The sequence below is a fragment of the Sorex araneus genome, chromosome 7 (genome assembly GCF_027595985.1).
Source record: "Sorex araneus isolate mSorAra2 chromosome 7, mSorAra2.pri, whole genome shotgun sequence".
Taxonomy (NCBI): Eukaryota; Metazoa; Chordata; class Mammalia; order Eulipotyphla; family Soricidae; genus Sorex; species Sorex araneus.
In genome coordinates this window covers 8578674-8604011 of record NC_073308.1, presented here as the reverse complement: position 1 = coordinate 8604011, position 25338 = coordinate 8578674, and the positions used below count along the sequence as shown (strand labels likewise).

Sequence of the window (25338 nt, the reverse complement as noted above, 5' to 3'; positions counted from 1 at the left end):
TCATGTAGTTCTGGCATCAGTCAGCTCCTCAAAAGGCCTATATTCCACAGGTATTTTACCACTTTCTGAAATAAAGTTAACAAGGATAAATTCAAAATTACTGTCTAAATTGGGTAGGGCATTTGCCTTGCAGGAGGCCAACCCGGGTTCGACCCCCAGCATCCCATATGGTCCCCTGAACACCGCCAGGAGTAATTCCTGAGTGCAGAGCCAGGAGTAACACCTGTGCATCGCCAGGTGTGACCCAAAAAGCAAAAAAAGAAAAATTACTGTCTAAAATGTTATTTCTATAAAGGCAGTATACAATGATACTGGTGTGTACTCCCGTTATACATCCAATAATTTTATTTTTAAGGCATAAAATAAGAGCATTTTCCTTTTCAATGCAGACATTAAGTTTGGTTCTTTTTGTTTCTCTGTTTTGAAGTCAGACTCGATGGTGCTCAGGGATTATACCCACTTCGTACTTGGGAGTCACTCCTAGCAATGCCATGCTGAGCTGGAACTGAAACTATGCTTCCTGCATGCCAAGAATGTGCCCAGTCTGCTGAGCTATCTGTCCAACCCACTGCTTCTTTTGTTTCTTTATATTTTGGGTGTGGGGATCATACCTTCTGGTACTCAGGGGCTATTGCTGGCTCTGTGCTCCCTGGTGGTGCTAGAGGGGACCATATGCCATGGCAGGGATGTGCATGGCAGGTGCCTTGGCTCCAGTACCATCTTCTTAAGCCCCCATTGGTTCTTAAATGTTCCTATAGTTGACAGAAATTCTACCAACTGACCAAAGAAGTCACTTTTCCTAGAAGAATTACCCAGACTGGAAGGTTGAAGTCAACTCCGGGTCTACTCGTGTAAGTAAATAAGGTCTCTGACAGCTTAAAATTTCTTCTCTAAGACTGCAGGGCTATAGAGCAAGGAGAGCAATTCTGTTTGTGGATTCTCTACTGATTCTTCAGTTTCCTTCTGGCGCAGCTGGCAATATTCATAACACTATTAAATTTCATAAGAGGAGAAAATTTTAAAATCTTAAATAGTATGACCATTATTTGTTTTTGTTTGGGATCACACCCAGCAGTGTTTAGCGTCTTCTCCCGAGCTGGGTACTTGGGGGTGCTCCTGGATACCCATGTGTTGCCAGGAATCCAACCTTGGCCTTCCACATGCACAGCATGTGCACTACATCTCTCAGCTGTTTCCTGGCCCCAGCAGAATCACAGTGAAGATTCACAATACATAGTTGGTTGTTGTATAAAATCACAACCACTCAATATGTCAGTGCTGAAAACCAACCCTGAACTGATGCCAGTTGAGTTTCCTGTTCAGTAGGAAAACAGTAGCAATAATTAGAATATTTTGTCTGTTACTAAATTCTAGGTAAGTTTTTTAAATATTATTTATTAATTTTTATTATTTGATGTCTTTATTTTCTTGTTTTTAATGAATCACTGTGAGGTACAACAGTTACAGACGAACAAACTTTCATGCTTACGTTTCAGCCATAGAATGACTGAGTACCCATTCCTCCACCAGTGCCCATCCTCCACTGCCAATGTTCCCAGTATCCCTCCATGACCCCCCTCCTCCCACTCTGTGGTAGGTACATTCCCTTTTACTCTCTTCCTTTGGGTGTTGTGGTTAGCAATATAGGCATTAAGTGGCCATCATGTTCGGTCTGTTGTCTACCTCCAGCACACATCTCCCATCCCAAATGGGCCCTCCAAGCATTCTTGACTTGGTGGTCCCTTCTCTATCTGAGCTGTCTCACATGCACCAGCATGTGAGGCTAGCATCCAAGCTGTGAGCAATCCTCCTGGTCTCATTCTCTACTATCCTTGGGTGCTAGTCTCCCACTGTTACTTTATATTCCACAAATGTAAGCGTTAAGTATTTACTTTTACAATATTGCCCATAAGGTCAGCTAAATTAAAAGTATATTTTTTCAGAAAACTGTAGCTTAGAAATACCTTCGCATATCTGTTTAGAAGACCTACAGTTACATTTAAAAACTGAGACAGAGGGGCCAGAGTAATATTACAGTGGATAGTACATTCGCCCTGCATGAAGCCAACCCAGGATGAGTCCCGGAATCCCATGTGGTTCCCCAAGTCCTGCTAGCAGTGGTCCCTGAACACAGAGCCAGGAGTCAGCCCTAAGCATCAGCAGGTGTGGCCCAAAACCCAGAAAAGTAAGGAGCACTGGAGTACTGTCATCCCGTTGTTCATCGATTTGCTTGAGCAGGCACCAGTAACATCTCCATTGTGAGATTTGTTGTTACTGTTTTTGGCATATCGAATATGCCACGGGTAGCTTGCCAGGCTCTGCTGTGCGGGCAGGATACTCTCAGTAGCTCACTGGGCTCTCCGAGAGGGACAGTGGAATCGAACCTGGGTCGGCCTCATGCAAGGGAAACACCCTACCCGCTGTGCTATTGCTCCAGTCCAAAGGCAGAAAAATGAACAGAGCTAGTACTTAAACAGGAGTCTGAAGTTTATAACCACTATACTATTCTGTTTTATTGACTAGCAATTGAGAAAGAAGAATTGGATCAAACACTCTACAATCTAAACTATTCTATATTTATACATTGGGGGTAATATTTACTGTAATTATTTTTCACAGGTTCCACAAAGAACAAATTTGAGACTTCTGAAAAGCATCTAGTGAATAAAAGAATAGGAAGTACTACTATTTCCATTATTTTCAATATAGGGCTGGAGCAATAGCAAAGCAGGTAGGGCATTTGCCTTGCACACGGCCAACCCGGGTTTGATTATTCCTTTCCTCTCAGAGAGCCTGGCAAGCTACCGAGAGTATCTGAACCACACGGCAGAGCCTGGCAAGCTAACCATGGCACATTCAATATGCCAAAAACAGTAACAACAAATCTCAAAATGGAGATGTTACTGGTGCGTGCTCCAGCAAATCGGTGAACAATGAGATGACAGTGCCACAGTGCATTTTCAATAAAATTGACTTCTCAAATTCAATTTATTTGCTCTTCAAATAAGAAAACTGCAGTACTTCAAGGACAACTGAGAAAAGTCTTACCTAAAACCACAATGAGCAGTTTCTGAAATGCATCTGACACAGCCTTTTGAATAGCAAACTTCTGAGTCATAATTATGATCCTAAATCCAACCCAAACAAATAGATTTACAATGCCAATCTGTATTAACTGACTTAAATGAAGTCTAAAAAGAGAACTGGAGATGAAGCAATACTACAGCAGGTATGGACTCTGCCTTGTATGCAGCGGACCCATGTTCGATCCCCGGAATCACATTTGGTTTCCCCTGCACTGCCAAAAGTAATTTCTGAGTGCAGAGCCAGGACTGCCAAAAGTAATTTCTGAGTTTGGAGCCAGGAGTAACCCCTGAGCATTGCTGGGTGTGACCCAAAACGTTTTTAAAAATTAAAAATAAATAAATCACTGTATCACTGTATCACTCTCATCCCTTTGCTCATTGATTTGCTCCAGCGGGCACCAGTAATGTCTCCATTTTGAGACTTGTTACAGTTTTTGGCATATTGAATACACCACTGGTAGCTTGCCAGGCTCTGCTGTGCAGGAAATAAATAAATAAATGTATAAATAAGTAAATAGATAGATAGATAAAGAAAGAAAGAAAGAAAGAAAGAAAGAAAGAAAGAAAGAAAGAAAGAAAGAAAGAAAGAAAGAAAGAAAGAAAGAAAGAAAGAAAGAAAGAAAGAAAGAAAGAAAAAGAGAACTACATCATGATCTTAGTGAGTAAGGGAAGGCACCACACAATGTTAGGGTCGAGCAGATCTCTGCCAGGGGGAGGGGGGAGGTGTGAAGGAACAAAACCGAAACTGCTCTTTCTGCAACAGCAAGGGGATTTATTCAGGCCAGCACGCTGGGGCTCTCCCTCCGCTTTCACTCCTACGCAGAGGAGGGTTAGAGAGAGAGAAAGAGAGCCCCGTATACAGAGTTCAGACTCTTTTTATACACCTTAGTAAATAAGATTACTTTGATCATTATTCTCATTTTTCCCATTTTTCCAAGGTAACTTTGATCAACATCTTCATTTTTTGGGATCAAGGGGGGTCATCAGTGACATTCTGCTTTGCTAGAGAAAATTTCGCCATATGTCCGTGCCTTTCCTGGACATTACCAGGCGTCTGGGCAGTTTCATTTCCTGAAACAGGTCCTTGTTTTGTGTAGCTTAGGTCATACTTCAAGGTATTGTTTTACAGAGAGTGATCAAGCAAGTTAGCAAGTTACAGAAGGCAATTTAGCAAGTTACAGAAAGCAATCAAGCAAGTTAGCAAAACATTAACCCTATCCTTTGCTGCTACATGGCCCATACCGCTCAACAAGGCTATGTCTCAAAGGCTCTGTGGTAGGTATATTCTGTCAGGGCTATTACCATACATTTTTGCTGTCTGATGTATTCTGTACATTCCTGAATAAGTGAACTAGATGGGAGAAATCAGTCAAGATCATGGCACAGAGCTCACACTGATTATGTATTTCAAATAGGCAAAGTGAAGCTAGACACCTACAGATTACACTACTATAAACTAGGAAGTTGACATACCTCGCATCACTAATATTCCGAGAGCAGTACACCACAGTTGATGGGGTTTGAAGTAGGAGGCAACCAATCTCAGAGGGAAATACATTTTTACAGAGGGAAATACATTTTACATTTTACACAAGGCTCAACCTTTAACAACATATCAATAATCTCTTATTGTAGGGCTTAATGGTCCCTGAGGGAAATACAGCAATCTTCACATACTTTCCTCTAAGGAAACTTTTTTGGAGCATATTCAACAGTTGATTCAGAGCAAACAATACAAAATAAATTCTTTCTTTCTGCTTTGGGGCTGGAGTTCGAGATCGGGATGGAAACACCCAAAATATGGTGGTAGGAAGGTGTAATGGTGGTGGGATTGGTGTTTGAATATTAAATGTAATCAAATAATGTGAATTACTCTATAAAATTAAACAAACAAAAAAAACCCACAGGAGATTGAGAAAGGGTTGGTAGTGGCATAGATGAGCTGGTCTCTCCCTAAGATTCACCAACAGAGGCTGTTCCAGTTCTTTCACTAACAGCCCTGCCTTTGACTGAATACCCTAAGCCTACGTGCCACAGATTCTGGGGGAAAAAACATTTATATTAGTTTATTTCATTATCTAGATGAAGAATTTGCTGGGATAACAGAAGATTACACATGATCTATACTTGAAAGATACTTTGGAACAAAGAAGATTATTACTCCAAATAGGAGAAACACTGTTCCCATCTCCATACCCCTAAGCTTCTTGGTAGGAAGACAGCTCTAAAATTGTGAAGTTCAAGGTTCTGTCAGAGTGACAGAACAGCAGGTAGGGCACTTGCCAACCCAGGCTTGATCTCCAGCATCCCACAGAGTCCTCTAAGCACCTCCAGGAGTGATTTCGAGTGCTGAGCAAGGAGTATCATCAGGTGTCCCTAGCACCTCCCCTCCCAAAAAAAAAAAAACAATGGTTCTGTGGTTACTACCTAAGATTTGAACAAGTATTGTTAAAAACATCTGCCCAAGGCTTTAGCAACTTAGCAAGGAAAGGGGTGTTTCTGATGTCTGAAAATATGATGAGAGAGAGAGAGACAGAGAGAGAGAGAGAGAATGAATTCTTTCCCACACCCCCATTCCAGTCCCCACAGAGACCTTCCAGTTTATCCAAAATTTCCTTGGCTGTGCCAACTCCAGGGCTCTTGCAATCAAAGGGTGACAATACCACCTCTAAAGCACAGAAGATCTTCATGCTTTGCTTCTGAAGTGGTGCCACAATATCTTCATTTTCCCTTTCTTCGAGGTCAGAAAGATCCTGAAGCTGGATTTTAGATTGAAGGTCCTTCTGGACATCTCAATGTAGACTTTAAAATGTTTAATTAGAAATAAAAATGAAACTCCAGCAATCCAGGCTAACACTTGAAGTAACCTGTGACTTCAACATTAAGCAAAACTTTCCATGAACTTTCCATGAACTATTTCCATGAACTTTCCATGAACTTTCCATGAACTACACCAACCATGCACATGCAGAGCACACAAGTGCTCTATGAATATGGATAACACCGTCAATTCACTGAGATCTTTACTGATTCTGGGGTGTGACCGAGGCTCAGACACTTTCACTTAGACAACTCTCATCTGCCAGGTCTGTCGGTCCACAGGGCCTGCTGGGGTCACAACCCACAGTGCTGTGGAGTCGTGCAGTACTCAGGACAAAAGCCAGGGCCTTGAACACGGTGGGCACAGGCTCTGCACTTGAACTCTCTCCACTTCCTACCCTGACAATCCTTTCAGACCATCCATTGAAACCAAAATAGTAGCTTGCCAGTTCCTGGCATTGGGAGCTGTTTAGGGCAAGGGCACGATGTTGAACTGCTTTATGTCTGCTGAGACGAATCTAAAGACATAAGAGACATACTTGAGGATTGGAACGAATTGCCACAGAGATCTAATTCAGCCGACCCAAGACTTCTCAATACAAGTTTCATAAGATGGCTGTGAAGAGCAAATTGTACAAACTTTGGTGGTTGCTCTTGTTTCAGACCCATACTCAGCAACAATCAGTTACTCGGAGCTCTGTGCTCTGGGATCATTCCAGGTGGTGGTTGGGGCAATCATATGTGCTCCTGAGTATAGGTATGTATAGGGCATAGAGCAGGGACTGAAGCAGGCGTTGAGCCTGCAGAGGAGCAGCAGAGTCTATGGTCACCACGGAGGGGTGTTCTCGTGTCTGATGAAGGCGCAGGCAAGGAGGAAAGGATGGGGAGTGAGAATGACCAGCAAGATGAGGGGTGAGAAGCCAGTTCAGGGAGCCAATCAGAGAAGGCTTAGAATTATCAAGTGAAAGTTTTGTAAAAGAATAATCCTCGTTCATATATTCAGAGGCATGGGAAGTGGTGGGGGGCGTGCACGGGAAAACAGCAGAGAGGGGGACCCCTAGGTTCTTATCCCCATCCCCTCCACACCCAACTCTACTCCAGCAAAATCGAAACGAACCACAGAAGAATGGAAATGGGCCAGACAAAATAATGGGACCAATATGAGGCCCAAGCGAGACGGAATTCGGGAGCTGGAGACTATGGGGCCGGGGTACACGCAAAGGGAAGAAAGTTTACAGTGGGAAACTAGGGGTGGGCATCGGGAACGGCTGGCTTAAGACAGAGCGATGACGCTGGCCGCGAGTCCCTCCAGCCAACAGGACTGCCAAGCGCACACAGCGGACCCCATCAAAGCCCAGAGGAGGCTGGGAACTGGCTCTGACCCTGTCAGCGAGTCTCTTCCAGCAACCAGCCCTGGCGTTTCTGCAGCAGCAGCCCTGGGGGACAGGCTGCCTGCTGCCCGGAGTCTGGGGGACACTCTGCAAGGCAGCGGGAGGCTGGTGGGTGGGGGCGGCTAGCTGCCAGTGTAAGGGGCCCCCGCCCAGCACTGCTTCCCACGGGGCCGGCCCCCGCCGAGTGCGGACCCACCTTCAGCGGAGAGGACTAGAAGAGCGGCTGCCAGCCTCAGGCCCCTTGGGCTGAGTGAGCGGCGCGCGCAGAATAAAACTTGACCATGGCGTAGGAACCCTGCGGGGCGGCCGCAGCGTTGGCGAAGACGCGCACCGCATACAGGAGGCCAAAGCGGGAGAAGGCTGCGGACAGAGAACGATGCGGGGCCGCCGCGGTCACCCACCGCACAGTCCGTGGCCGAGGCCCACCCTCCCCGCACACGCCCCGGCCCCGCGCGGGGAGCCACTTCCCCAGCACGCTGCACTCTGCAAGCCCGGGCTGCAGCAGCGTCGCAGGGGCACGGGCCCCGGGGTGCAGCAGGAGAAAGTGTCGCGGCGAGCTGACAGCCACGGTTCCCTTGGCACAGGACAGGGTGCGGGGCCACGGTGGGAAGTCAGGGCTCGGGGCGCCTTTCCCGGAACACCCCGTCCTGCCCTCCGACCTGGCTCACATGCAAGGCTTTGACCTTGGGGTCAGGGCTCAGCTCCCACACCAACAGGGTTTTGTCACTCTCGCTGGGAACCGTGAAAGGTACCACCTCAGCCCTCCTCAGCTTCACTGCATCTGCGCAACCCAGTCCAAAGGTAAGAATAGCGTTCGGTGCACCCCCAGTCTAGAAAGTGAGTGGGAGAACAGGATTTTTAGTGTGCTGGGGATTGGAATCCTAACAGCATTCCCCCACTAAGATGGGGCAGATTCTGGGCCTTCCCAACATCTTTCATATTTTCTCGAGCCAGACTGAACAGGGCAGGCCATTTATGGATTTGATTCCATTTTTCTTCTGCAGAACAGGAGACCCAGAACTCTGCATTTCCAGAGACCAACTCCGGTCCTGCTTTAAAGTAGTTTATAAGGTTAACCCGTGGTTCCCAGATGAAGGAACTCTAGAAACCAAGACTTGGAAAAAAGTTAAGAATAATGCCTATAAGGCATCTAAGGAAGGGACTAAGATCCCCGTGGAATTCTGGATTACATGGGAGATTGTTAATTCTATTCTCCTGTTTTTGAAAAGTACAATTGATGTGGAGGAGAATATTATAAATAACACGACCTCAGTTCCTTCCACACCTAAGTCTCAAAAGGGTTTTCATAGTAAAAATATTTCTGAGGCTGGTGAATATAGCTCTACTTCCAGTGCATCAGATGAAAGTGATGCGAGTTATGAGTCTGCCACCACTTACTCAGATTCTGAGTCCGAGAGGGACTCCAGACCGCTTGGGACATGCTCCCAATCGCCCAGTCCAGGCAGAGCAGAAGCAGCATCCATCTTATCGCAGGTTAAGGATGGATTCTCTCAGTCGTTTCAAAAAGGCCTGTGTCTCATATGGGCCTACATCTTCGTACTGTAGGGAGTATCTTACAGGCTGCAGCAAAAAAGGCCTACTGGGTATCTCAAGATTTTCATGTGGTTGCTAAGACTTGCTAAAGCTCTTCTCAGTACTTGGAGTGGAGAATGTGTCTCAGTGATGAGGCCAAGGCAAAGCTTCAAGGCCTAGGCCATGCTGGACAAAACTTTTCAGGAATTAAGTTGATTTATGAGATGTTAATTGGTGAAAGGAAATGGCGTGACCCAGAAAGGCAAGTCACCTTGCTGTGTGCTGTTTTTCTTCATGTCCATGATGCAGCCCTGCATGCGTGGGAGAAGGTTGATGTAGATGCAGAATTTTTTTTTTTTTTTGCTTTTTGGGTCCCATCCAGCAATGCTCAGGGGTCATTCCTGGCTCTGCACTCGGGAATTACCCCTGGCCGTGCTCAGGGGACCATATGGGATGCTGGGAATCGAACCCGGGTCAGCCGCATGCAAGGCAAACGCCCTGCCATCTGTGCTATCACTCCAGCCCCAGATGCAGAATTTAAGGGAGGTTTTACAAAGATTTTCCAGAGAGCCTCAGAACCTTATGCAGATTTCATAGGAAGGTTGATGAAAGCCATTGAAATGTAGGTTAAGGACAAGGAAACTCAGGAGCTGTTGACTAAACTATAGGCCTTTGAAAATGCTAATGAGAACCGCCAGGCCTTTCTGTGCCCTATTAAGGAGAAGGAAGACATAATGGGGTACTTGAAAGCATGCTGGAATGTTGGTTCTGTTAAACATATGGTGCAGGTCTATGCCTTACAGAGACAAGCTCAGAAAAGATGTTTTAATTGTGGAAAACCAGGCCACTTTTGTAAAGATTGTTCTACTGTGAGAGCACATCCTGGGCCCTGTCCCCGGTGTAAGAGGGGAAATCATTGGGCCAGAGATTGTCGCTTTAATTTTGATGCAGTGGGTGACCCCAACTCGGGACACCTGCAAGGGGGCCAGAGTCAGGCCCCACAAAATCTGGGGATGTTCTCAGTTTCAGCCCCTCTTCCCAGTGTGGAGCTTCAGAGCTCCAATCAGTATAATCGCTGAAGCCAGTGATGGCAGGAAGGCCTTGGATATTTCCTGCCCAGATACAGTTACTACAACTCCTTTTCAATAAGCCCACAACCTCTGCATCTTCAGTGGACATATGGAATGTTAAATCAAATACAAAAAGGAGGTATTTTCTCAACTGAATGTAGCAGGAAAACTCCTCATTCGAGGAAAAGGCTATGCTTTTGTTTCAACAGATGATAACCCCACTGAGAAACTTTGGATCCCATTATGTCTCATAAGAAGTAGAATTCAACCATGTGATTTGGATCTCAGACCTCCAGAGACTCACAACCCTTCAAATTCCAGCTCCAAGCTGGAAATCACAAGGAAAGAAGATGAGCCAGCGTCAGAGAACCTGAAGAAAAGGCCTCTGAACTCCTTTAAAATAACATGAGATCACATAAGAGCATCTCTTATACCCCTCTTTTACAGGTTGTGGATTGGACAATGCCACACCAAGTATCCTGAATTACCAGTATTTTACTTTTTCTCTTTCCTTGGAATTCACAGTTTCCTGAAGGAGAAAGGAATGGCTTTTAACAGGAACACCTTTTCATTTCTCTCTAGGATATCCTTTTGTATTGGAGCTTCCCTCTGACTCTTTCTATTCACAGGCATGGAGACCAAACCTCAACTGTCAAAGTCTCTGATAACTTTAAAAAAGTGTTTTTTCTCAGACATAAGCTAGGTTGCACCTCTAGGACTACCGAGGAACCTGACCAAAGAATGGCTGCATTCCCCTGCTGAAGTTCTCCTGCCAGGAGTTGTGATGCTCCTGTTCCAGTGTTCCCCAACTGATTCCTGAAATTTATCAGACTCCTAATAGCTGCTCCCTTGAGACTCATTGCTGCAACCACTACTGATGCTGTTACAGGAACAACTCTTCAATTTTGATCCAGACACTTCATTTCTTCAAAATGGGACTACATGACTTATCATTGGTGACTCTTATCACCCCTGGACAGTGCAGGACAATTGGACGCTTTACTACAAGCACTGCTCTGAGCCCAGGGTTGGACTGAAATCTTAGTACAACTAATAAGACTGTATTGTGATTTGGAATTATGTTGTGATTTGGAATTGTTCCTTATTCAAATTTTTGTGTTTCTGTAAAAGAAAAAGGGGGGTATGTAGGATAACATAGCCTCAGGTAGTTTAGGTTTTTTGGGTTACTCTCATCACAGTGATCCCATCCCTCTGAGTTTATTTATAACTTCTTTCTTTGTGTTCTGTTGACTTGTAAATATTGTTTTACTCTTCTTGAGTCCTTTGTATAATTTATTCAGAGCCATGTCCTTTTGTATGGACACAGGAAGACTTAGCAAATGCTATGCTTTTGTAACCTGGGAGTCATTTGACTCTACATGATATTTTCCTCCTGGGCATCTGTTCTCTGACCTAAGCCTCAGCTGCCCTTACTTCCTAGCACCCCCCAAAAGCAGGGTCCCTACGAGGGACGGGACGGACCCAGGGCAATCGGTGAGTTGTGTGCTACCCTGGCATCGAGATGGGCCTGGCCAAAGTGCCTAATGCTTAACTATAAGTGAAGAGCTTGGTCATGGACAAATGCTGTCATGATCCAAACAGTGATAACTAGATTTGGACCCTGCTAGGGTTAGGAGTGATTAATCTGGCCTGAGTGCTGTAGTCTGAGTCTGTGGCAAAATGTTGCCAGGAGAGCTGCCTTGCAAGCCTCAATGTGTCTCTTGCTATGTCCATACAAAAATAACTAGTATTAAGACTGAATAAGTTCTTGGAGGAAGGAAAGGAGAAAAACACCTTAAGAGGTATTTTGCCTGCTGACAGTGGGGAAGGGCTTTGGAATGCCCTTAGGTAGTATTGGCTTTGAACCTGAGAGCCCTCAGGAAGGGCTTTCCTATGTTGACTTTGCTGCCTGGATGTGTTTAGCCTAGGGGCAAGGGGGAGAGAGAAAAAGAGGAGATGAGAGGCTGCAGTAGATCCAGAGAGAGGACAGAGCTAGGAGTGCGGGAGATGAGAAAGATGGAAGATTGAATAAACGGTAACGAATCAGCAACCAGCTTGGTCCTCCTTCTTCCTTCGCTGTTTTTGGCCAACAGCCTTCCCGATCCAGCCCAAACACAGCGGTTCCAGAGGACCGAATGCAGGCAGTGAGACAGAGCCGCCCTGAGAGCCCACGAGTGCACACGCACTTCGGCTTGCTTAGATTTTTACACTTGAAAAAAGGATAATATAATCAGGGGTCAGAGCAGTAGTACAGCAGGGAGAGTATTTATTTGCCTTGCATGCAGCTGATCAGGTTCAATCCCTAACATCCCATATGGTCCCCTGAGGACCACCAGGAGTAATTCCTGAGTGCAGAGCTAGGAGAAACCCCTGAGCATTGCCTGGTTTGGCCCCTCCCAAAAAACATAAAGGATAATATAACCAATGTTCTTCTTTTCTAAGACAAAAACTGATTGCATTAGTTAAGTGTGACTTCTCTACAATGCTAATAATTGTTTTATAAAGAAGAATTTTAAAAATAATTTATTCCCTTCAGTCTTAAAGTTGCTTTACAAATGGAAAATCTTTAATCATGGTCTTAATTTTATTCTTGTTTTTTTCTGTTCTGGAAACCTACACGTCTGGAAACTACCACATCATCATTTCTCATTTTATATCTGCTGTAGTTAAAACTCAAAAGTAGGAACATGAGTGATTCAAGGCACACCCCAGTTTTATCAGTACTGATGGCTGCTACATGTAGGACATGCCTCCATCTGTCCCTTTTCTGCAAATTGCCCTGTATTGTCTGAAGAGGAGGGCAGGTTAAGGGTTAAATTTGCCTTTGTAACTTCTTGGCTGCTTTGAAAGAGGTTTTTGAGACTGCTGGGCAGGAAACTGTCACCAAATGGGCCAACAAACTGCCCTAGGAACTGTAAGCAAACATTTGCATTTGCAGGGAAACAGTTAAAAGTCAACAAATGTTGAGATAAGCAAATTAAGTGACATATGTGTGATCCCCTTTGATCCATAGATGTGATTTCCTTTGATCTAATAGGTGTAATTTCCTTTGGTCCAATATGTGTGATTTTCCCTTTTCTCCCCAAAAAGGGTTTAAAAACAGCTCTCTTTTTGAGTTCCGAGGCCTTCCGCTTTGCTGCTTTTCAGGCACAGTTGAAGGTCCCAATATAGCTATATTGGCTTGAATAAACCCCGTGCCTTTGCAGAAAGAGTTGTCTTGGTTTTGTTCTTTTGTTCTTTTGTTCCACCGCGCCTCCCCGGGGCAGAGATCTGCTAACCCCTAAAAGTCCTTAAGCAGGTTTCATTCCATATTGGCACCTCCTAAGAAAATGAAATCGACAGTGGTAGGGTGCTTGCCTTGCATGTGACTGGCCTGGTTCGTTCCCCAGCATCCCATATGGTCTCCTGAGCACTGCCAGGAGTGATTCCTGAGTGCATAGTCAAGAATAACCCCTGAACATCACCGGGTGTGGTGCAAAAGCAAAAAATTAGATCCTGTGTAAGATACATAGGACAGAGGGTAAAGTGCTTGCCTCGCATGTGGCCAACCCAACTCTGATCCTTGGAATAGTATGTAAAATATAAAGGAACATGTTGGGAGCCCCCCACCCTCGTCTTTTTAGAAAGGATCATCCCTAATCGTTAATGTTCCTGTTTTTGGTTGATGACTGGGAGTGTATCCCCAGCACTCCAAGGGGTCACTCCTGAGCAAGACATTCAGGAATAGCCCCAGACACTTGGGTGTGGTCCCAAATAGCCCTGCCCTAAACAAAACAGAGATATAGATTCCATCCAGCACTTTTTTCCTTTTTTTTTTTTCTTTTTTTGTGTCACACCTGGAGATGCACAGGAATTACTCCTGGCTCATGCACTCAAGAATTAGTCCTGGCGGCGCTCAGTGGACCATATGGGATGCTGGGAATCAAACCTGGGTCGGCCGCGTGCAAGGCAAACACCTTATTTGCTGTGCTATTGCTCTAGCCCTATCCAGGACTTTGTAAAGATGATCTGAATTCTAGTTCATTCTTCCAGAGCAGGCTGAAATCTTTGGCATTCTGACTACTTCCTCCACGCACCACTATTTTCCATGCCTCAATCAATACCAGATCATTAAGCTGTACCCGAGATTTCTCTCTCCATAAAAAACAATTGGCTTTGGTTATGTTACCTGGAGTCTGATACTGTTTAAAACCAGTAATTACAGAGTTCACTGACTCTCCCAATACCCTGTGAAACTGTTCACACAGGTCTCCACTTCACAATGAACATTCGTGGACAAGTTTTATCTTCCTTTTAGTACCTTGAGCGATCCGATTGCCCTTGACACTCAAATTCGATCAGGAAAATGTGAACCCTTTCTTCATACAAGGAATACTTTACTAATCCCCCAAATATAGACATTTCATTGGGGTCCCCTTGCTTTTACGAATGACAGTCAGGAGCTAGGGGCCCGGACTTGCATGGGAATGAGGAGGTAGCCCTTGGAAACCCTGTAGTCCTAGGGAACTGGCTCCATTTGGCTTGTGAAGGGGAAGGGAAGAAAGTGACAGAGATTGAAAGCAAAGAACAGAAGAAGTGGAGAATCCCCAAGTGAGGAGCGAGAGTAGTTCTGGAAAACTCCACAGCAGGCCAGCTTCCCCCGCCTCATTCCAGGGGACACTCTGTCACCCAGGAAGAGAGTGGTCGGCCCTCACAGGACAGCTTCCACATCAGCCTGTAGAGACAAAACACTGGTTCTGGCTTCATCCATCCTAACCCAGTGCTCTGTGAGCTCCTGTGGCCTCTCCTTGGGTCTCCTTTGTGGTGGATCTCTGCTCCGGCCTCCTGTGGCCCTTCTGATGGTTCCTGTCAATTGCCCTCATCTGTGGCTTCTGCTCTACCCCCATTCGGGGGCTTCAACATTTTAAACAGTTTTCTCCCATGACAGGAATGGGCCCTGTTTGCTTGGGCTGAGAGTAGCTAAAGGAAAATGTTGCCCCCACCCTTGCCCCACAGACTCTCTCTCTCGAAAGAGTCAGTCATAAGTACCCCTGAGGTACCTGAGTTTGCCCAACACCGCACAGTCACCCAGAGAGGACGGGCGCTTTTACAATTACTTTATCTGTTCACCGTGAAGGGCAGTGAAGTTCAGTAACCATGGGAACACCCGCCATGGCTGAGCTGACTGCTTGAGGGTGTCTACCTCTCTGGGGAATGGGACATTTCTTTTTCCACTGAAAATGTTGCGTGGCTAGATGCGACCAGACACGATTGTTTGGTGCAAATGCTCCCATGGCTCCAATTATGGAACCAAGAGCTGATCCATCGGACATTGCATCCCAGGTACTTAGGCTGGACCAAAGCCACCCTCATGGCTGCTTAAGACTTTAAGACTTAAGACTTTAGTGGTGGAACTTGAGGGGCCATCAGGAGTGGAGAAAGCTGGAGTGCAGGGGGCGCTGTGGAGCCAGGTTACCAGCAAAGCAGAGGCAACCTGACTCGGGTTTTCGGTCCCACCTGGCTGGCTCTGCACTCAGGAATTACTCCTGCCAGCCTCAGGGGACCTTAAAGGATGCTGGGGATCAAACCCGGGTCAGCTGCATGCCAAGGAAGCTCCTTACACACGGTGGCTCTGGCTCCTCCTGCAAACACTTTGCAGCTTTGCAGATTTATTTCCACTTGCTTCCCAAGGTTCCCCTGAGCCCCTTGGCTGGGCTCTGCAAGACTGCTCATTTTGGGGGTCAGAGAGATAGTACAATAGGTAGGGCATTTGCCTTGCATGTGGCCGACCCAGGTTTGATCCCGAGCATCCCATACAGTCCCCAGAGCACTGCCAGGAGTAATTCCTGAGTGCAGAGCCAGTAGTAACCCTTGAGCACTGCTGGGTGTGACGTTCAAAACAAAATAAATGAATAAATTAAATACAATTTGTAAAAAAAGACTCCTCGTGCTCTCCCTCTTCTAGCTTAAGTGGGTCTCTTACTGCAATCAACCCAGGGTTGCTCCACACTGTTTCCAAGAAAGAACCAGAAAATCCCAGGCCCTATGAGTCGAAGCTCGCTAGGCACTGGCAGTTCCTGCCCACTGCTCCTTCCTCTGTTGCCACATCTTCAGTATGCTGCCCATCTCCCCGAGTCTTAGTTCATCTTCCCTCCTCACCACTTCCTCATCCCTCCTGCTCAGTCAGGCACTGGGGAGCCTCAGCACTAAGCCTCCTGGGCTTCCACCCTCAGACCCACAGGTACTTCCTCGCTGGTGACGGGGACAGCATGTCAATCTGGGCGGCCACTGGGGCCCATTCACAGCACAGCCTTTGAACAAACCTGCCAGAGCCACTGGCACAACTCCCCGAGGAAAACGGGTGGGGGCAGGGAGGGAATAACCCTAGGACTTTTCCCAACAGGGCCTGTGCTGGGCTCCTCCCATCCCAGTGCCTCCAGCTAGCTTCTGGACAGGCTACCGGCTGCACTCTCTCTCCAGCCACCATCTTCTTTTCGGTAAAGAACCAAACCCTTGACTCTCAGGTTTTAGACTTGGCCAGGGTCGGGCTCAGCGGTGGAGCATAGGGCTGGCATGTGCAAGGCGGGTGTTCCATGGCCAACTCGTGTGCTCTCCCATGCACAGTCAGGAGGAGTTCTGGTGGACTCAAACACCTCCAGGCCTAAGTCCCGTCAGGCTCAAGTACCACACCTCTGGGTGCCAGAGCATCAGGCCTGCAGAGCTAGGGTGAGCAGCAATGCACTGGAACTTCAGGCACCATCAGCCCCAGCCCCACGTGGATGGCTACCATGACAAAACACAAAAGCTGGGCTGCGGAGAGAGTCGAAAGGGCTGGAGTGCATGCTTGGCATGTTGGATGCGGGGACCCAATCAATCCCCAGTCCCTGACCACACACCTGGCTGTGGCAACAGAACAACAACCAATGTCCACCTCTGAAGCTTTCTTCATAATAAACTAACCCTGGAAATAATCCAACTGCCTGTTAAGGAAAGAATGGATAATACATTTGGCTAGAGTATTCCTAGGGGATACTACTGCACAGAGGGAAAACTGACAAGCGCAGCCTCCTGCTGTATTTACAGGTGGATCCGGTCATTTCTCTCAGAGAAGATGTCAGGCATAAGCAGTAGACTCTGTGTGCTGCCATCCGGGGAAAAGGGATCAGTCAGAGTGTGTTTTCTGTGTGGGGGAGGGAACCTTCGAGAGCAGCGTTCTTCGACCTTGTCACATTGGTGGGCCAACAGCTGTCCTGCACATAGTCCAAAGCCCGGCAGTTACAACCAAGGCAGGGGGCCAGTGGTTTTCAACCCATTTCTGTGGAACCAGCGAAAAGGGGAGTGATCTTTTGCAGACCAACAAGGCATGAACAAAAGGCATTTTTTGTAACGTCACTTTGTGGATTCATTTTATTTTATTTAATTTTAATTTTTTTTTTTTGCTTTTTGGGTCACACCTGGCATGCACAGGGGTTACTCCTGGCTCTATACTCAGGAATGACTCCTGGCGGTGCTCAGGGGACCATATGGGATGCTGGGGATCGAACCCGGGTCAGCCGCGTGCAAGGCAAACGCTCTACACACTGTGCTATCGCTCCAGCCCCTATGGATTCATTTTAAAGTCTAACATTACAAAGTGAAAATCGTGCCTCTGGTTTGCCACATGGAAAGTGGCCAGAACTTGTCACAAAGTGGCAGAAACCTTCTGGCAGGACAGGCTGGCACCTACCCACAGACCCAGGATTGGGAAGCCACTGTTATCGTGGGCTTCGAATGTTCCAGAATTTGATACAGAAAGTAGCCACAGAGTATATGCCATATGTAAATATTACTGAGGTGTACACAAAAATAAAAAAAAAAACTGTAAATACAGAGAAATGTTAAGGGGGAGAGGAAGAGTCAGGAAAAACAGACTTCAGTGACTGGGCAGGGGTAAGCGGATGCAGGGCCTTTTTATAACAGACATAGAAGGGAGCTAAAGCGGCTCATGGATCTAAAAATAAGAGCTAACTCCGTAATTATGAAGCGGTGGGCCAGAGGGCTGCCCAGAAGACTGAATGCATGAGTTGTACAGGGGAGGCCCAATTTGATCCCCAGATCTCCCTATACAACTAGTCCAAAGCAAATAATCACGTTCTCAAGAAAAAGCACAGAAATGAATTTTCATGACCTTACACCTGGCAATTAGGATCTTAATTACAAACACCCAAACCCGAAGTGACAAAAGGAAATAGACGCTGGACTACATCAAAACTCAAAACTTTTCATGGAGCTCTGGGACAGGGGTAAGCCATTTGCCTTGCATATGAACAGCCTGGGTTCGATCCCAATCACCATATATGGTCTCCGGTGTTCAGCCAGAAGTGACCCCTGAGCACAGAGCCAGGAGTAAGCCCTAAGTGCCACCGGGTATGGTCCCAAAACTGAAATAAACTGAAAACATTTATGTGGCAAATGATAAAGACCAAGTTTAGGGGCCGTGGTGCATACCAGGCCTGGATTTGACGCCGGGCGCCATGTGGCTCTAAGCATCACTAGGTATAGCTCTGGAGACCCTTGAGGATCACTGTAACACTGGTGGTCTCTGGCACAAAAGGACCTCATTCTTTCACTCTGGCACGGAATCGCATGCCTTGGCTAGATGAGCAGTTAAAAATTTAACTTCACCTCTATCACACCCTTGAAAATTTTGGATTTAACTGGAATGTACAGGGGCATTGCAGCCACGTGACACCTCAAACTATACAACACTGATAAGCCAGGAGTAGCACACCAGACTGGGTGGGATGTAAAGTAGAAGGCATCCAATCTTGATTAGGAAAGTACCAACATAGAAGCATACCCTATAACAACATCTTAGCAATGTCTTCTACAATTGCTTAATAGCTACAGGGTAAGGGGCTGAAATGATAGCACAGCAGATAGGGAATTTGCTTTGTACGCGACCAACCCAGGTTCCAGTTCCAGCATCCCATATGGTCCCCTGACACCGCCAGGAAAAATTCCTGAGTGTAGAGCCAGAAGTAACCCCTGTCCATCACCGAGTGTGAACCAAAAGGCAAAAACAAAAAACAAAAACCAAAAAAACACCCAAAACTAAAAATAACTAAAAAAATAGCTCCAGGATGAGATACACAATCTTCACTAATTTTCTTCTGAGGAATTTTTTTTTCATTATTCTTTTAGCAAATTATAAGAAGCAATATAAAATAAATTACTGAGTACCTGCTTTGGGGATAGGCTTAAGGGATCATTGGAAAAACTGGAGATAATTGTGGTTGGAAGGTGCAGTGATGGTGGAATTGAATGTCTGTAACAAATCGTCATGAACAATTTTGTAAGCCACAGTGTCTATATAAGGTAAGGGAAAATAAAATTTTAAAAAATAGTTAAGTTAAAAACAAAAAGAAAAAACACACCAAACCAGGTCGAGCTGTCCCTTTTCACCAGGAGGCTGGCAGCAACGAAAGAGGCAGACAATCAAAATTGGTGGTGAAGAGGTGGAAAAACATACTGTACCTTTTAGTTTTTAACAATGTGGTAGTATTCAAGAGACTAAACAGAGGGACCAGAGGGAGAGTTTAACAGTCTGCGGCACACGGTACATGCTTGGGAGATGAGATTCCATCTCTGGCAGCAGAGGGTACCCCCCAGTCTCCAACTCCAAGCAGCTCCAGGAGCCACCCTTAGCACTGAGCTGGGAGTAGGCCCTGAGCACCTCTGTGTATGCCCTCCAACTAAAACAAACAAATGAAAAAGGTTAAACCTGGAATTAAACTGGATTCCCATTCTGTAGACTGTCTTTGTATTCTGGTCATGGTTTCTTTGAGGTACAGAAACTTAGTAGCTTAAGATAGTCCCATTTGTTCATCTCTGTTTCCACTTGTTTGGTCAATGGCATTTTGTTCTTGAACATACCTTTGGCTTCAATGTCGTAGAGGGTTTTGCCGACCTTTTCCTCAATGTACCTTATGGATTCGGGTCTGATGTTGAGTTCTTTAATCCATTTTGATGTGACTTTTGTGCATGGTGTTAAGTAGAGGTCTGAACCCATTGTTTGGCATGTGGTTGTCCAGTTTTGCCAGCACCATTTGTTAAGGAGACTTTCCTTTCTTCACTTTTCATTTCTTGCTCTTATCAAAGACTATATGCTCATATATTTGAGGGTTTGTGTAAGGATATTCAATCCTATTCCACTGGTCTGTGGGTCTACTTTTTTCCCAATACCATGCTGTTTTAATTGTTAGTGCTTTGAAGTATATTTTGAAGTTGGGGAAGGTGATGCCCTCTCCCATCTTCTTTTTCTGGAGAACTGCTTTAACTATTTGCGGTGCTTGTTGTTTCATATGAATTTCAGGAGTGTTTGATCCATGTCTTTGAAGAATGTCATGGGTATCCATATAGGGATCGCACTGAATCTGTATAATACTTTGGGGAGTACTGCCATTTTGACATTGTTAACTCTCCCAATCCATGAAAAAGAGATGTGTTTCCATTTCCTTGTGTTCTCTTTTATTTTTGAAGTTGTGTTTTGTAGTTTTCTTTGTACAGTTCCTTTACCTCCTTAGTTAAGCTGATTCCAAGGTACTTGATTTTCTGAGGCATGATTTTGAATGGGGTTGCCTTTTTCTTTTCTTTTTTTTTTTCCTTTTTGGGTCACACCTGGCAATGCACAGGGGTTACTCCTGGCTCTGCACTCAGGAATTACTCCTGGCGGTGCTCAGGGGACCATATGGTGTAAAAAACTAAAGTTGGCCGAGGGGGTGCGCGTACCTGCGGGCTCTCTGGGCGGCTCTGTCTCACCGCCCACGTTCGGTACCCCGGAACCGCTGTGTGTGCTGTCGGTCAAGGGCAGGCGATGGAAGGAAGAAGGCCAAACTGGTTGCTCGATCGGTTTATTTCATTCTCTCTCCCTGCTTCTCTCCCGGCTCTCGGTCTCTCTCTCGATCTGTGGATCTGGCCCCCAACCCACTCTTACAGCCTAGTTAAATCTCCACAGCATGAGGGGGTTGGGGCATACACATAGGTGTGGTCAGCAATAGGGTAAGGTTCCTTTCCCTCAGGGGATGCTTCTCCTAGGACTTAAATCTCTTTCAGCAGGAGGATCAACCAAAGGGCGGAGTCCCATGAATGTGTTTCTCTTCTCCTCAGCCAGCAAACATATAAGAATTCATAATATTAATCATTTTGTATGGACACAATAAGAGATGCATTAAAGCTTATAGAATTGCTCTCCTGGGGCCATCTAATCTCAGACTACAGTGCTCAGGTCAGAACAGCCTTTCCTATCCCTAGCAGGGTCCTAGTCTCATCATTACTTTTGGATCATGACAGCATTTGTCTATGATCAAGCTCTTAACTTATAGTTAAGAATTAGGCACTTTGGCCAGGCCCATCTCGATGCCAGGGTAGCACATAACTCACCGCTTGCCCTGGATCCTTCCTGTCCCTCGTCGGGACCCTGCTTTTGGGGTGCTAGGAACTGAGGGGAACTGAGGCTTAAGTGGAGAAAGCAGATGCCCGGGAGGGAATAATATTCGAGGCCAATTAAGTCCCAAGTTACAAAAACATAATATTGTCTTCTTGTGTCTATACAAAAAAGACATAGCTTTAAAGTAAATTATTCAAAAGGCATAAAGAGGAGAGAAAGGCAATGTTATAATATTCAGTGTCCTAGGAAGTTCTGACCTTACAAATTAGCAGAGTCAGATTAGGGGAAGAGCAGATAAACTGGTAGGAATGGTTACAGATAAACAAAGGAATGGGAGTAACTCGGGAGCACTTTGATGGGTGTGACTGATAAACCTAAGCTCCTAGTTGCAAGGAGAGCAGGACAAACCAATGATATCCGACAATATGGGATGCTGGGAATCGAACCCGGGTCAGCCCCATGCAAGGCAAATTCCCTACCTGCTGTGCTATCGCTCCAGCCCTGGGGTTGCCTTTTTCATATCACATTTTTCTCCTCTCGTTATTTGTGTATAGGAATGCCATGAAATTCTAGCATTGTCTTTCTGGCAGGTTTGAGTCATGGTGGGACTGGTGTCAAAATATCGGATGTAACCAAAGTAGAGAGAGAGTATGGGGGAAATTGTTTACCACCAGGCAGGGGAGGGATTGGAATGGGGTTTGGGGGGAATACTGGGGATTTTGATGGTGGAAAATGTGCATTAGTGAACGGATGGGTGTTTGATGATTATATGACCGAAGGTCAAACATGAAAGCTTTGTAACTATCTCACGGTGAATCAATTAAAAGCAGGGAAGTAATAATAAAATAATATGGTAACCTAACATTCTGGGGCTGGAGTGATAGCACAGTGGTTGGGCTTTCGCCTTTCACGAGGCCAACCCGTGTTCGATTCCTCCACCCCTCTCCGAGAGTCCGGCAAGCTACTGAGAGTATGGAGCCAGCAGGGCAGAGCCTGGCAAGCTACCCGTGCGTATTGGATATGCCAAAAACAGTAACAATAAGTCTCTCAATGAGAGACGTTACTGGTGCCCGCTCAAACAAATCGATGAGCAACAGGATGACAGTGAACTTTCTGAATTAAAAAAAGTTGTGTGGCCATGAAAAAAGAGAGCAAGCAAGAGAGGGAGAGTCAGGAAGGAGAGTGTGGTCTTCCTGCTCATGTTCTTTCATGGCATGGCCTGAGAGCCCGGAAACCCCTGAGCCAGGTCACTGGGAGGTACAGTTAGTTACAAAGCTTTCCTGATTGTGATCCAGCTTCAGCTGTACAATGCTAGAACACCCCTCCCTCCACCAGTGTCATCATGTTTCATCCTTTACCCACTTTCAGCACACATCTGCCATCCAGAGCGATCCCTTCCAACTATCATTGTTATCGTGATCCCTTCTCTATCCCAGCTGCCCTCTCTCCCAGCCCTTGAGGCAGGCTTCCAGCCATGGACCATTCATCCTGGCCCTTGTTGCTAACTGTCCTTGGGTGTTAATCTCATACTATGTTTTTACTTTTTTTTACATCCCATAAATGAGCGCAATCATTCTATGTCTGTCCTTCTTCTGACTTATTTCACTCAGCATGAGCCTCTCCATGAAAGGAAGAAAGAGAGAAAGGAAGAAAGAGAGAAAGGAAGAAAGAGAGAAAGGAAGGAAGGAAGGAAGAAAGGAAGAAAGAAAGAAGGGAAGAAAGAAGTAAAGAAATAAAGAGAAAGAGAGAAAGGAAGAAAGAAATAAGGAAGGAAAGAAAGAGAAAGGAAGAAAGAAAGAAGGAAAGAAAGAGAAAAGAAGAAAGAAAGAGAGAAAGAAAGAAAGAACAAAAAAGAAAGAGAACGAAAAAAGAAAGAAAGAAGGAAAAAAAGAAACAAATAAAGAGAGAAAGGAAGAAAGAAAGAAGGAAGGAAAGAAAGAGAAAGGAAGAAAGAAAGAAAGAAAGAGAGAAAGAAAGAATGAAAGAAAGAAAGAGAGAAAGAAAGAATGAAAAAAAGAAAGAAAGAAAGAAGGAACGAGAAAGAAAGAAAGAAAGAAAGAAAGAAAGAAAGAAAGAAAGAAAGAAAAAAAGAAAGAAAGAAAGAAAGAAAGGAAGAAAGAGAGAAAGGCAGAAAGAAAGAAGGAAAGAAAGAAGGAAAGGAAGAAAGAAAGAAGGAAAGAAAGAAAGACAAAGGAAGAGAGAAAGAGAAAGAAAGAAGGAAAGAAAGAAAGAAAGAAAGAAAGAAAGAAAGAAAGAAAGAAAGAAAGAAAGAAAGAAAGAAAGAAAGAAAGAAAGAAAGAAAGAAAGAAAGAAAGAAAGAAAGAAAGAAAGAAAGAAAGAAAGAAAGAAAGAAAGAAAGAAAGAAAGAAAGAAAGAAAGAAAGAAAGATCTATTCTCACTTCACTTGCCTCTGGCTGTTCTGCTCACCCTGGTCTTCCTTCTCTCACTGATGTAGTTCTCAGTCTTCCACTGGTCTGTATCCCATTCTGCCTCGGGAACCTTTACTTCCTGCTGCTCACTGAGACGCTTCATCAGGAGGCCGGTTCCGGAGAGGAGCTTGGCACACGCCAGCCTCACCTGGGGCTCAGAGCGGTCCATTTCAGAGTCCGGATCCCGTGAGCAATGAGCTTCCTCACGTCACTGTTGGGGATGAGGGACCACAGCTGCTGGATGAGTTGCATGTCCAGTTGGTCTCCGGGGTGTGGTTTCTGTGTGGCAGAGACGATGTCGGTGGCCACGTTGTGATATTCCCACTGCGTCTCGCTGGACTGCTTGACAGCCGGCACGAGGTTGCCGGGCATCCCGGCGTCCTTCTCATGGGCGGTGCCTTTGCTACCGACGGTTTTCTCTGGCAGCGCGATGCCTCTGGTGTTCGCCCCATTTGCAGCACGCGTGCTTTCTGCAGTCTTCTTTCCTGCAGGTGAGTGTGAAGGTTGAAAGGACTGGAGCCAAGGTTCGTCCTGACCTCTCCAAGACAGAGACTCCTCTCTTGGCGGGGACTTGATGAGGTTCTCACCGCAGCGAAAGGAGGCCGCTTGGCGACTCGCACCGGCCTCTCGGGTGCTGATTCCTTCGTCTCTGTACTCACTCTGGCTCTGGGCATTCTGGGCAAAGCCGAGAGTAAGATTTATGAAAACGGTAATTTTTTCCAGTGTGTGACACGGGGCTGGGAAACTTCATGTTCCGAACTTGAGCATCTGCGTCTTCCAAACCAAGGAGCGTGTTTTTCAAGTCTTTGGGTTTGTTTTTTGCGTTGGCTGGGATTTTTGAAGTGGCAGCAGACCGGCTGCCCATGGAGAACTGCTCCATGTGGTGGAATCCAACGCCTCGTGCTCCTGGATGGAGGAGGACTCCTCTTTCAAGGAGTTTTCCACCCATTTCCTGGGTGTTCCACCAAGGGAAGCTCTTTTGGTTCTCTTGGGGCCGACTCCTGAGCCTTCTCTTTCAGGCAATGTTCCTTAAGTCTAGCTGCTCATTCATGAGAACGGACAGGCTGTTTCTCTATGCTGAGGCCTCCTCCGGTTCAATGGTCAGCTCGGTGCTGGTATTCTTCTTTCGAGTCTGTAAAACCTTCATGAACTCCCTTTTCGTGGTACTTATGGACTCTTCCTCCTCTATCAAAAAAAGAGCTTGCTTTTGATCAAGAAAGATAACTGGGGATAATTTTGGGAGCACAGACATAAATTCCAGACAAGTAAATTAGTAATCAGGAAACAAGAGCCATATTGGGAAAGGGGAGCTCAGGGAAGCCCTAAGTTTACATTTATGATTGGCAAGAACAAAAGGAGAAACAAAGAAATGATCATTGCTATTTATTCAGAATAAATAGGGCATGAAGCTTAGTGCATGTCTTTAGGATTATCCCACTGGGGGGCAGAGTGACAGAAGAGCAGATAAAGTATTTATCTTGTACGCAGCCAACCTGGGTCTGATCCCCAGCACCCATACTGTCCCTCAAGCCTTACCAAGACTGACTCCTGAACACAAAGTCAGGAGTTAACTTTGAGCACCTCTGAGTATGCCCCCAACAA

General features: G+C 45.8%; 1 pseudogene; it reads right to left on the bottom strand.

Moving 5' to 3' along the window:
* On the bottom strand, positions 1-23839 carry LOC129406571 (RAD52 motif-containing protein 1-like; annotated as a pseudogene).
* Positions 23840-25338: the final 1499 nt, after the last annotated feature.